The sequence below is a fragment of the Camelus ferus genome, chromosome 7, assembly GCF_009834535.1.
Source record: "Camelus ferus isolate YT-003-E chromosome 7, BCGSAC_Cfer_1.0, whole genome shotgun sequence".
Classification (NCBI taxonomy): Eukaryota; Metazoa; Chordata; class Mammalia; order Artiodactyla; family Camelidae; genus Camelus; species Camelus ferus.
Window position 1 is genome coordinate 27315320 of NC_045702.1, and position 12448 is coordinate 27327767.

Sequence of the window (12448 nt, forward strand, 5' to 3'; positions counted from 1 at the left end):
TAAAGGAATTGAGGTTAAGCAGAGGGAAGAACTGAAATGTGATGCAGACCTAGAGGTCTCAGTTTATCCTTTGGGAGCTCTGGAGATGGAAAACCACTTCAGAATTGCTCCAACGCGAGGCAAGGGCACCAGCTGTTTATATCCAGATATCAACCAGTCATTGTCTTCATGCTGACCTTCAGGAGGGAGATGTGACCTCAGACAAGTGTATTATTTTCAGCTGAGAACAGTTTCCTGCGATGGAATCAGCTAAGAGCCATCAGTAGCTAGTACTCCCAGCGGCTGGGGGAGGGTGTTCCTTACTTTAGAAGGAGTCCCTAGGTGGCACACACCACTACTCCAGAAATATGCTGTATTTTAAGTGAGGTTGGCAGAAGATCTATTTAAAATACTTCGTCAAATATTCCTAGCACATATTGCTAGTATTATGTCACCAACAACATGTAAATATACCATTATATATAAGTTTATTTGTGTACAGATATATCTATCATGAATTATATGGGTCTTATATGTTTATATTTTTCAAACAGCCTGGAAATATATAGATAATTATAACAAAGTATACTAGTAAATCATTAGTATTTTATAAAAATCTGATTACTGTCCCTTTTTTTATTATAAAAAGCTGACACTGACAGTGGAAAAAAAGGAAAAGAAGAAACTTAAAGACATGTTACATTATTTGTAGTTTTCAGTACAAGAAAAAGGCAGGAATAATTCATGGTAGCCAAAGGGTTTGAAGAGAATAGAATTTTACAAATACTTTGGAGGAAAGGGAGCATGAGATGTAAGGAAGGAACATTAATAAATAAAGGCTGGTAAGTTAATGATGATTCTGAAGGTTCTGAGCTATTGAGCTCATTTTTAAAAATTCATACTGGAAAGAAATAAAGGAATGAAAGCTTTGGATTATTTATCAATAATCAGGCAGATCTTGGAAAATTACTAAATGATAAGAAAATATGGTGACTATCACCTTTTATAGAAAAAAATTAAATAAAAATATTAATAACTGGTCTTAGGTTTCTCTCTCTTTTAAATTACTCGTGAAGTTATAGCCTCTACCTCTCATCTCCTCACTATTTGGCTCTTGATTTTGGTCCTTAGGCAATCTCAGCAGTGATTTCCATCCCTCTGAGTTGGAGGATACACTGCTCTCCCCAGCCTGGTGACTTCTGCCTGCTAGGCAGCCCACCAGCTGACGCTCCCACTACAAAAATGTCAGCGATCCTCTTTGATGACTGCGCTTGTCAGGCCGTGGCAGTGCCTTCAGGCAGAAGTTACAGGCAAACATTAGCACTGAGCTCTCTCAAACTATGACATGATAGATATGTAAACAAAATAATCTTGATCTAGTCGTTTTCTTTCCAGTAATCATACCTGTTTGCAAGAGCTGTACATTTTATAAAGTGAACACCGTCTCTGTAAGAGTTCAGTCTGTTTTCCACTCTGGATTTGAAATTAAAGTAAAACAAAACCCTGCCTGAGAAAAAGGTGAAGTAGTCATACTGTCTTCAACTAATATTCTCAGGTTCACAAAATAAGTTTTTTTTTTCAGCTCTTCCTCATATTCCTGAGAAGATGACCTCCCACAGCCTTGTTTTAATATTACTACTACCAATGGTGAATCTCAGTGTTTTCCTATAAGATCTATTTTTAAATTTTTAATCTATTTTTATTATTAAAATATGACAAAAGGTGTTAATTTGTGACCATTCATATTACTCTTACCTGCCCAAAAAGTACCCAACAGCGTTTTCCTGCAATATCATGAAGCCAGAAAGGCCAGTAGGGTTTACACTGGAAAAACAGGTGCAGTTGAGAAGAGGCAGATTGCCACAGGACAGGTGACTGTGTTAAGGCCTAACTTGTGTCCTCTCCAAATTCAGATGTTGAAGTCTCAGTCCTAGTACTTCAGAATGTGACCATATTTGGAAATAAGGCCTTTAAGAAGGTAATTAAGTTAAAATGAGGTTATTAGGCTGGTCCCTTATATGACTGGTGTCCTTATAAGAAGAGATTAGGACATGGACACCTCCTTAGAAGGAAGACCATGTGAAGAAACACAGAAGATAGCCATCTATGAGCCAAGAACACAGGTTTCAGAAGAAATTAACCCTGCTAACACACTGTCAGACATTCATCCTCCAGAATTGAGAAGATAAACTTCATTGTTTCATCTACCCAGTTTGTAGTACTTTCTTATGGTAGCCCTTGCAAACTAACACAAAAGGAAAAATCTGAAATGGCCAAATAAAGATTGTGTTCTGGGATGGAGGTTGGACTATTCCAGGAAGAAAGACTGAAACTTTAGGTGAAGGTGCCTTGTGGTTTGGAATTCAGGACAGAACAGAGTTTAAGAATGAAGATGGTAAAGCAGTTTGACATTAGGAATAATCCCTACTGGCCTCTTTTTTTTTTTTTTTTTTTTTGAGGGAGAGGTTGCAGCAAAAATTTCAAGTTATTTTAAATTATTTTTGTATATCAAATAAGTGTTCTTTGACTTGGTAGAGATTAGAAAAGCCACCAAGTGCTCGATTTCTATGTGTATTAACAATTACCAGCTACTGAGTAGCTACCATGTAACAAAAGTTTCAAATATTACCTCTAGCCATGACAAAGGGATATTTCTAGGCCAACAGATGTGAAATAACTTGTTCAAGTGAACCTAGAAATTAAATTCCAGAGTTGGAATTTAACCTAGATTAATCTGATTGTAATGACTGAGTTCTAGATCATACTGTGCAGATCAAGTGTGTCTGAAAGGCAGCTGGTAGTTGTGGTAGACTGCTGTTGCCTTGCCGAGATCACTTTTACTAGCTTGAGATCACCTGTTCCCCAGTTTCTGTATGTTGGCTGCTAACCGCTGCGGTTAAACTCTTCTCCCTAGAATTGCCCTTAGAGTGTGGGAGATGCTTTGCTTCAGGGTAGGCTGGCTCTGTGGACATTCCTGTGCTAGAACTCCCCATGGGGTTAGACTGAGGCTGCGTTTTATCTGGAGGTACCTGTCTGTAGGCTGCTTTCTTCTGTTTTTCTCACTCCCTTATATGTTTCATCTGAGAACAGTATCTCAGTAAGTCACTGGCTCAAGAATCCTTATCCAGGGACTAAGCTTCTAGAGAATTTGATCTAAGACAAGGTTGTCTTAATGAGCTAAATAGTAATATGATTCAAGCTTATTATAGGCAAATACAGTGATACCAAAAAAAAAAAAAAATGTTTTTTGGCATTTAACAAACTGAGAGGTGAATATGGTGTTTACGAGGATTACCTTATGAGTTGGGTATAGGTTGAATTGGATTTGAGGTGACAAAGGAGCCAGAGATACGGAGGGCAGTGGAGAGGTTATTGGAATCAATTGTGAATCGATAGGTATCCGAACCAAGGAAACATAAGGCAGTAATGTACAACTGTTAAGAACTAAACCATAAAAATGATTAGAAGACTTTCAGAATGGTCCAATTCAGCAGTTTACCATGAGAATTTAATTTTCAAATAGTTGTTTAATTGAATAATGATGGGTGCTAAAAGATGTGTAAGGTCCTCTTTTCCCCAGGTTAATAAAATAACATGCTGTGAGATATAATAAAATTGCAGAAATGTAATCATCAGTAAAATCTTCCCTATTTACAATTACTCATTTTGTATAGTCCACATTTCTGCTAAGAGTGTGATATAAAATAGTTTTATATCATATGGGTATCATTTAAGAATAATCCTAATTTAGAGTATGTATTTAGACTATTTAAATTTAGTGTTGTCTCAAATATGATTATTATATATGGCATTTTATCTATTTTCAAAATCTTAGAGTAATACCATACAAAAACCAAAGAGTCCTCAAATACAGAAATGGATTTCTGGGATTAGTGGTAGAAATTAAGAAAAGAGAAATTGAATTTAATATCTGAAAAACATGGTCATTTATTTGTGTTTAATGGTGGTTTGTTTAATAGGCTTTACAGAGATATAATTTTACCTATATTTGAGTCTTAGTATTGTTATAAAAATATGCTAAAAGCAAATTAAGAAAATTCTTATACTTATTGATGGATTTATGACTGAAGACTTAAAATATACTAGTAATTAAGTATTTTTCTTAAGCTCATTAATGGCACAGGATAAAAAGCAAGAATATACTTCCGATTTACGGAACACAACTGCCTCCACAAATAGTTTTTTAAATCACTGCTCTTTTAGGTAGAATATTTTTGGTTGCAAAAGACTCGAAAAACAAAAGCTTGAGCCAAGAAACAATAAAAGAGAATGTCAAGGAATGAAAGTAAACTTCAAAAAACAAATGTTGCAGGAACAGAAGAAACCTGGGCGGTTTTGTAGTTGGTGAAGCTACACTATTAATGTGACCACTTCAGCTGGCTGTACCTGCCTGCCTGTTTCTTCTATGTGGAAGGTGATAAAATCGGCCTAACTTGGACTATACGTCAACCTTAATTCAATCCGCTGTGGCCAAGTTTCAGGATCCCGACATAGAAGGATCCGTTGCCCTTCTCTTAGAAGAGCTAGTGTGCAGACCCGCAGTAGGTGACAAGTACATTTGCTGCATCTAACAAATTAACTACAATTTGATCTTTAAACAGGGATAGCAGAGAGAAGATATACATAAATTTGCTAGCCTTAAAAATACCCTAATTTTACAATTCCTGTGTTTCTCTAGGTTAACTTAGAGTTGCCATCCTGGGGGTAGTCAGCAATGCATCAGTCACACAATCTGAACGTCCTGAGTTCCAGGTAAGCTTGATCGATGAACTTTTTACCTAGCAATCACTCTGAGCAGTTTGTTTGGAAAAGGGAAAAACATACAGTGTTTTGTAGTGTCTCTGCTGTTGTTTAATTATTGAAACTGTTTTAAAAATTTCAAATGTAATCTTTTTTTAAACTGTTGTATAGTTGATTTATAATGTGTTTACTTTCTGGTGTACAGCAAAGTGATTCAGCTATATATATACACACATACATACATACATATTCTTTTTCAGATTCTTTTCCATTATAGGTTATTATAAGATATTGAATATAGTTCCCTGTGCTATATGTAGGTCCTTGTTTATTTTATGTTAAGTAATGTGTATCTGTTAATATCAAACTCCTAATTTATCCCTCCCCCCTTTCCCTTTGGTAACCATAAGTTTGTTTTCTATGTCTATGAATCTGTTTCTGTTTTGTAAATAAGTTCATCTGTATCTTTTTTTTTTAGAGTCCACATACAAGTGTTATATATTTGTCTTTCTCTGTCTGACTTACTTCACTTAATATGACAATCTCTAGGTCCATCCATGTTGCTGCAAATGGCATTATTTCATTTTTTTATGGCTGAGTAATATTCCGTTGTATACATATTCCACAACTTCTTCATCCATTCATCTGTCAGTGGACATTTAGGTTGCTTCCATGTCTCGGCTATTGTAAATAGTGCTGCTATGAACACTGGTGTGCATGTATCTTTTTGAATTAGAGTTTTCTCCAAATATATGCCCAAGAATGGGCTTGTTGGATCATATGGTAACTGTTTTTAGTTTAAGAAACCTCCATACTGCTCTCCACAGTGCCTGCACCAATTTACATTCACATCAACAGTGTAGGAGGGTTCCTTTTCCCCCACATCTTCTCCAACATTTATTGTTTGTAGATAGTTTGATGATGGCCATTCTGACTGGTGTGAGGTGTTACCTCATTGTAGTTTTGATTTGAATTTCTTTGTATACCTATTGGCTGTGTATGTCTTCTTCTGAGAAATGTCTGTTTAGGGCTTCTGCCCATTTTTTGATTGGGTTGTTTTTTGATACTAAGCTGTATGAGCTGTTTGTATATTTTGGAAATTAAACACTTGTCAGTCACATCATTTCAAATATTTTTCTCCCGGTCCATAGGTTGTCTTTTTGTTTATGGTTTCCTTTGCTGTGCAAAAGTTTTAAGTTTAATTAGATCCCATTTGTTTATTTTTGTTTTCATTTACATTAGTCTAGGAGATAAATCACAGTGATTTTTTTTTTTTTTTTGGTTTTATGTTAAAGTGTATTCTGCCTATATTTTCCTTTAGGAGTGTGAGTATACCATCTTACATGTAGGTCTTTAATTCGCTTTGAGTTCATCTTTGTATATGGTGTTAGAGAATGTTGTAATTTTATTCTTTTACATGTAGCTGTCCAGTTTTCCCAGCACCAGTTATTGAAGAGACTGTCTTTTCTCCTTTGGATGTTATTGGCTCCTTTGTCGTAGATTAATTGACTATAAGTGTGTGGGTTTATTTCTGGACTTTCTGTCCTGTACCATTGTTATATGTCTGTTTCTGTGCCAGAACAATACTGTTTTGATTACTGTAGCTTTGTAGTATAGCCTGAAGTCAGAGAACATGATCAGATGTAATCTTAACATCAAATTCCAACTTAACTAATAGAAATGGAGTTGCTTTGATTGAAGTAAGAAAAGATGCTATTGGCATTCCTACTTGCTTGGATTTTCTCCTTTCCCCTTACAGTTGACCTTTGAAGTTTCTTTCCAGAGACCCATATCATTGCAGAATACAATCTGAAAATCACTAGTGTAGTAAAAAGAAAAAAAAAAAGTGTGCATAGGATTTTGAATCAAAGGATTAGTTTTATAAAATGCTAACTCTGGCACATGCTAACTTGGAGACAGGCAAAATCATCTAAATTCTCAAAATCTTCATTTCTTCAGCTGAGAACTATAAGTAATACCTATGCCATCTAACTTATTCATGACATAAGTCACCCACAGGAAACTCTACAATGCTATACGCTGTTAGTTGATACTGTAATTGGCACCTACTTCCCCACCTTCCTAGGAATACATCCAAACTGCTAGTTCCTTTAAGGTCCTCTCTGGTCCCCGTTGACCACATGCTCAACGATTTCAACAGCCCCTTCTTTTTTTTTTTTTTTTTTAACATTTTTTATTGATTTAAAATCATTTTACAATGTTGTGTCAAATTCCAGTGTAGAGAACAATTTTTCAGTTATACATGAACATATATATATATTCATTATCACATTTTTTTCTCTGTGAGCTACCATAAGATTTTGTATATATTTCCCTGTGCTATACAGTATAATCTTGTTTATCTATTCTACAATTTTGAAATCCCAATCTATCTCTTCCCACCCCCTGCCCCCTTGGCAACCACAAGTTTGTATTCTATGTCTGTGAGTCTATTTCTGTTTTGTATTTATGCTTTGTTTGTTTGTTTGTTTTAGATTCCACATATGAGCGATCTCATATGTTATTTTTCTTTCTCTTTCTGGCTTACTTCACTTAGAATGACATTCTCCAGGAGCATCCATGTTGCTGCAAATGGTGTTATGTTGTCGGTTTTTATGGCTGAGTAGTATTCCATTGTATAAATATACCACATCTTCTTTATCCAGTCATCCGTTGATGGACATTTAGGCTGTTTCCATGTCTTGACTATTGTAAATAGTGCTGCTGTGAACATTGGGGTGCAGGTGTCATCCTGAAGTAGGGTTCCTTCTGGATATATGCCCAGGAGTGGGATTCCTGGGTCATATGGTAAGTCTATTCCTAGTCTTTTGAGGAATCTCTGTATCAACAGCCCCTTCTTTAAAATAATTACTTTGGCCTCCAAGTATATATTTAGTCAGTGACAATATATATATATCTTGACAAAAACCAGGTATTCAATTATGTTGACATCATATAGCTTACTCTAAATGTGCTAGTCGTTATTTATATTCTTTGGTCCTAGAAGAGTGAGGAGACTGAGCATGAGCAGAAAGAAAGGCTGCTAAATCACTGATTTGACCCCATCCCAGGAGCTCATGCAATCTAAATGTGAATAGCAACTGTCTCCCTCTAAGGCTCCTCCGAGGTTTGTTCATAGAGATAAAGAGGGGTACCCAAGGGAGATGGGGACAAAGCACCTTCTTAATAATATTCACTTGAATATTCACATGATCATAAACCATGCAATGAGTGACAGACAAAAACTGCTTAAGTTGAGGCATACATTTTCACTCTATTTTGGATGCTGGTACTTTGACAATGCATTTTAAGCTCAGCATTCATTTAAAAAAAATTCTCATTCAATTGTGTGAAAGCCACTCTTCTCAAGATAGAAGCTTTTCTATAGTAATGTTGTCTGTTTATATTTGAAGCCACTAGGGCCCTGGCACCTACAGCTGGAATACTCTATTTTTAAAGGTATATTGTGTCTGTTAATACAAAGGTCATGATGTAGATTTTTGCACTTAGAATCAGCATGAGAATGTGGGACTGTTCTTGCAGAACTTGGCTCCATCAGCAAATAAATTAAAATAAACTGGAGGCTTGAAATAGACATAATCCTCCTTCCAAGTGTTTCATTTAGAGAATGACATCCTGTTTTCTTCAGAATATCATGCGTAATTCTGCATATGAATGAATTTTGGAACAGAAAAGGCCCAGCAAATGAAATATATGAAATAACTTAGAATTTCAGGCCTCAGTAATAAAAATAAGTGATGATGCTTTTCCGTTCAAAGTGTGAAGGGAAAAAGGAAACCTGAAGCTTAGTTACATAAAGTTTTAGAATTTTATAACAATTTGTGACAGAATTGTAAGCTGAATTCTCCCTTTAAGAGAATATAGTATATCTTTAGTATAATTTACCATTTATCTTATAAGGAAAATTTTGACACAGTTTGGCTTATTGAAGTCAGGCCAACTGTCTGATTATTAATCATCAGTGAAAATGTATATTTAAAAAATGATTGGACCAAGGCATCATTCACCTGGAAATACTTTGATTAGGCTCCCAAAGGAGCCTGGAAAGGCTTTAACTGAAATCCAAAATAACTACTGTTAAAGTTGTAGAATTTCTCAGTTGTCAATAAAACCCCACTAATATTTTTAAAAAGTACAGTGACATACTACATTACATCAAAAAATAAATTTCAATTTATAGTCTTAAACATGTCTTCCATTATGTCACTGCTGAAACTGACCCACTAGTTACAGCATTCTTGGCCCATGTCTATCCCTAGTACTTTTATGTTGGATTTTACTACTATTCTTCTTTTGAAAGGAATTGGGAGCTTAGCTGAATCCCTGTCTTGAGTAAAGAAAAGATCAGTAGGGTTCTTTTATATCTATCATGGCCTAGAATGAAAGAATTTTTTTCCAGACTTAACATCCTTTCAGAAAGTAGTGTGAAAGCTTACATTAGAAATGTCACGGCAATTTTTGTATCAAGATGATAATGGTGAAAAACAATTATTTGGAACAAGTTGAATCTGTAAGATCCATGAGTTTATGTGAAATTTGTGTCAAAGATTGGCCAGATGCTTATTAGACTTTCCCTTTTCTTCTGTACAAACTGTTTTTTAGTCCTTTTGATTATAGGTGGAGTCATAAGAGTGGTTGCCACCAATGAAATGTGAACAGAAGTGATGTCACATCTCGTGTATGGCAGTTACAAACTGCTTTACAATCTCCCTGTTCTGTTGACTGGATGTGAATTTGAGGCCGTGAACTAGAAGTGGCCAAGTGTTGGTTGTACTGGCTCTCTGAAATTCTCCACACATTAAACCTTTTCTTCCCACTCCTGGGGGGCCATCTTGTACTTTGGCAGGAGCCAGCAATTAACATTTATATTGTCGGTCTTTCAAAATTTGAGCTTTGTTTATTAAACAGCTAATATTACTTACTCTAACTAGCACATACTCAAATAGAAAGAGGTAATAGTAATTGTGATTACAAAAGGCAATAGTGATACAAAAAAATGTAGGATGTAGGCAGGACCCAGTAAAGACTGGGAATGGAGTGTAACACTTAGGTAGTTCAGATGCAATCACAGCTGTTCCGGGTAAATGATGAACTTGATAAGTAATGGTAATATTAGGACTGGTTTTACTGGGGCCAACAGTTTATCAGCATTGGTTGTCATAATGAGCAAATACAAACATGTTTAAATACTGTGATCTAAGTGTTTCCCTGGCCAAATGTCTCAAAAAAGGAGAATCGATAAAGAAGACACAAAGTTCTCACCTCCCAGGAGATGAATTTTCTAAATGATACTATTAATTATCATAAAATATTAATGAGTCATGCATAAAATTTTAATAGTGCTGGCATAACAGGTCAATATAACATGATATTAGGGCAATGGATTTTGTAATACTGTTAAAATTGGGAGTGGATGAAATACATGTTGAGATTCAAACTAGGTTTCAAAAAACTGATAAGAATGAACAAAAAAGCTAACAAGTTAATTTAACAAATACTTGTTTATTTATTGAGCACTCACTAATTTTTAGACTTTGTTCTCCATGTTTGGGATATGGGTGCCTACTTTCTACATTTTAATAAGTTTAACTATTAAAAGAAATGTCACCCTGATGGCAAGTGTCTTAGGTTTGAATCTCCAAAAGAAAATAATCCTAATCCTGTATTTTGACCAACAAAGAGTAGATGGATAAACTCTGATTCTTGGCTAGTTTGATTTGATACCCTTTTACCTTGACTTCTAGTAAAAATATTGCAAACATTTTATAAAGTACCTACTTTATATTACTAGAACCATAAAAGATACTAAAGCAATTAAAGTTATAAACAACATTATGAATAAAATATTAGATATAATGAGACATATACTTACTATGATGGTTATATGTAAATAATACTTTAAATTTTTATATTAATTGTTTTTGCAATATGTTTTATCTGCTGTTTAGGATGATTGAAATGTTAAAAGGCACCCACCCATAATTTAAAAAATTGTATTCAATTTAAATTGTCTAGGGGTTTTTAATCAATCAAATCTATAGGTAATACTTATACTTAAGAATTTAGTTTTCAATGTTTCCTTCATTTGTTCTGAACTCCAGGATGATTGGGCAATATGACTGAATTTACCTTCTTGCAACTCTGTCTTCTGAAAAGTATTGAGCTAAGGAATGTAGGATGTTGACTGGTTCATACTGTATCAAGCAGACTGTACTCAGGTATCAAAGGTGTTCATTGTTAAGTCTCTGATTGGTGGGTTTCAGCTGTACTGAATCAGCATAGTCTCCAAGAACGGTTATTTGTACAGTATAAAAGTTAGGTGAGGAATGAGAGTTAGGCTCCATTCCTAAATTGAAGTGGTTTCCGTAAAGTTCAGTTTCATCTCTTGAAATGAAATGTTCCTTCTGAGGCAGAGGACCTAGAATCTGCACCTGAGATGTTTCAAGAACTCCTGATGCAATTGCTGTTTGGCTGAATGCTATACTACTGTCTGTGTACTTTGAATTTACGTGAGCTGGGCATATTTTGTGTCCTGTGAATCTTCTTTCAGATTCCCAACCGAGGACAAATTGAAATTGAGTCAGCAGTTGTGTAACACCCAAGGCTTATTTAACGTATTTAACAAAATTAAAAAAAAAATCATGTATGTGAGTCTTTTTCCTTATGGAAAATAATCACCAGAAATTAACAAGTCCATGTGTAATTGCATGCTATTTTCCCATTTAAAAATAATCCCAAGGGCTTTGTTCCGGAGGAAGTTAGTAATGAGACACAGATAACTTATCCCCACTAACCTCTAACCCATGACTGACTATGGAAGCTGTGATGTATGATGTTTGCACCTAATCATTAAATTTCCTTTCTCCCCCCTATCTTTTCCTTCTCTCCTCTTCCTCCCCTTCAGTCTGTCTTTATTTTAGTCTCTGTCTAGGCCACCAGAAGTAGAGGATTTAGCTGGACTTTTTATCATAGGCAAATTGAGTTAGATACAGATCCATACTGCTTGTATTAGATGACTGGTAAATGTTAATTGACTACATTTCATGCTACAAACAAATGATAGTTCTATAGGATGAGAAAGTTACCTCAATAGTAGTTTACACATAGTCCTCTAAATTATTTTTATAATTTAAATTACTCCTGCTTCAACAATAGGATTTGAATTAATTTGAACTCTTATAATTGTAATACTAAAATGTAATGTGTTTGAAGAAGGGAAGAGATTATTATACAAAAATTCTGGTCTATGGGTTGGGTATAGCTCAGTGGTAGAGGGCATGCTTACCATGCACGAGGTCCTCAGTTCAACCCTCAGTACCTCCATTAAAAAAAAAGAAATGATAAAGTCTAATATGGTTTCAGTTAATCAATATATCTTGTTTCCCATTTATCAGAGTGAAAAAAAAGGACATAATCTTATTGCTTGTTGAAAGGCAGTGTATATCCTTTCATTAGGAGAAGAAAAGTAATTTTGCTGCTATTTAATTATAGAAGTATGTATATTGTTAATAAAAGGGCATGACTATGCAACCCTTATTACCTATTTCTTACATTGAGGTGGCTGAATATTGAAATATAATCCAGAAAAAAATGTCAGGATGTTAAAAATAATATGGTTCAGGTATGAGGCTGAAAACAAGAATAAAATTTAGGGGAAGGTAGGACCATATATACTTATCCTTTTTCT

General features: G+C 34.9%; 1 long non-coding RNA gene across 1 annotated transcript in view; it reads left to right on the forward strand.

Annotated features, from left to right (window-relative positions):
- LOC116664866 overlaps positions 1 to 12448 on the forward strand; it is an 81948-nt gene that overhangs the window by 3063 nt on the left and 66437 nt on the right. The window contains exon 2 of the long non-coding RNA XR_004321362.1: positions 4679 to 4752. This is a non-coding gene — a long non-coding RNA (uncharacterized LOC116664866). The remainder of the gene's footprint in view (positions 1 to 4678; positions 4753 to 12448) is intronic.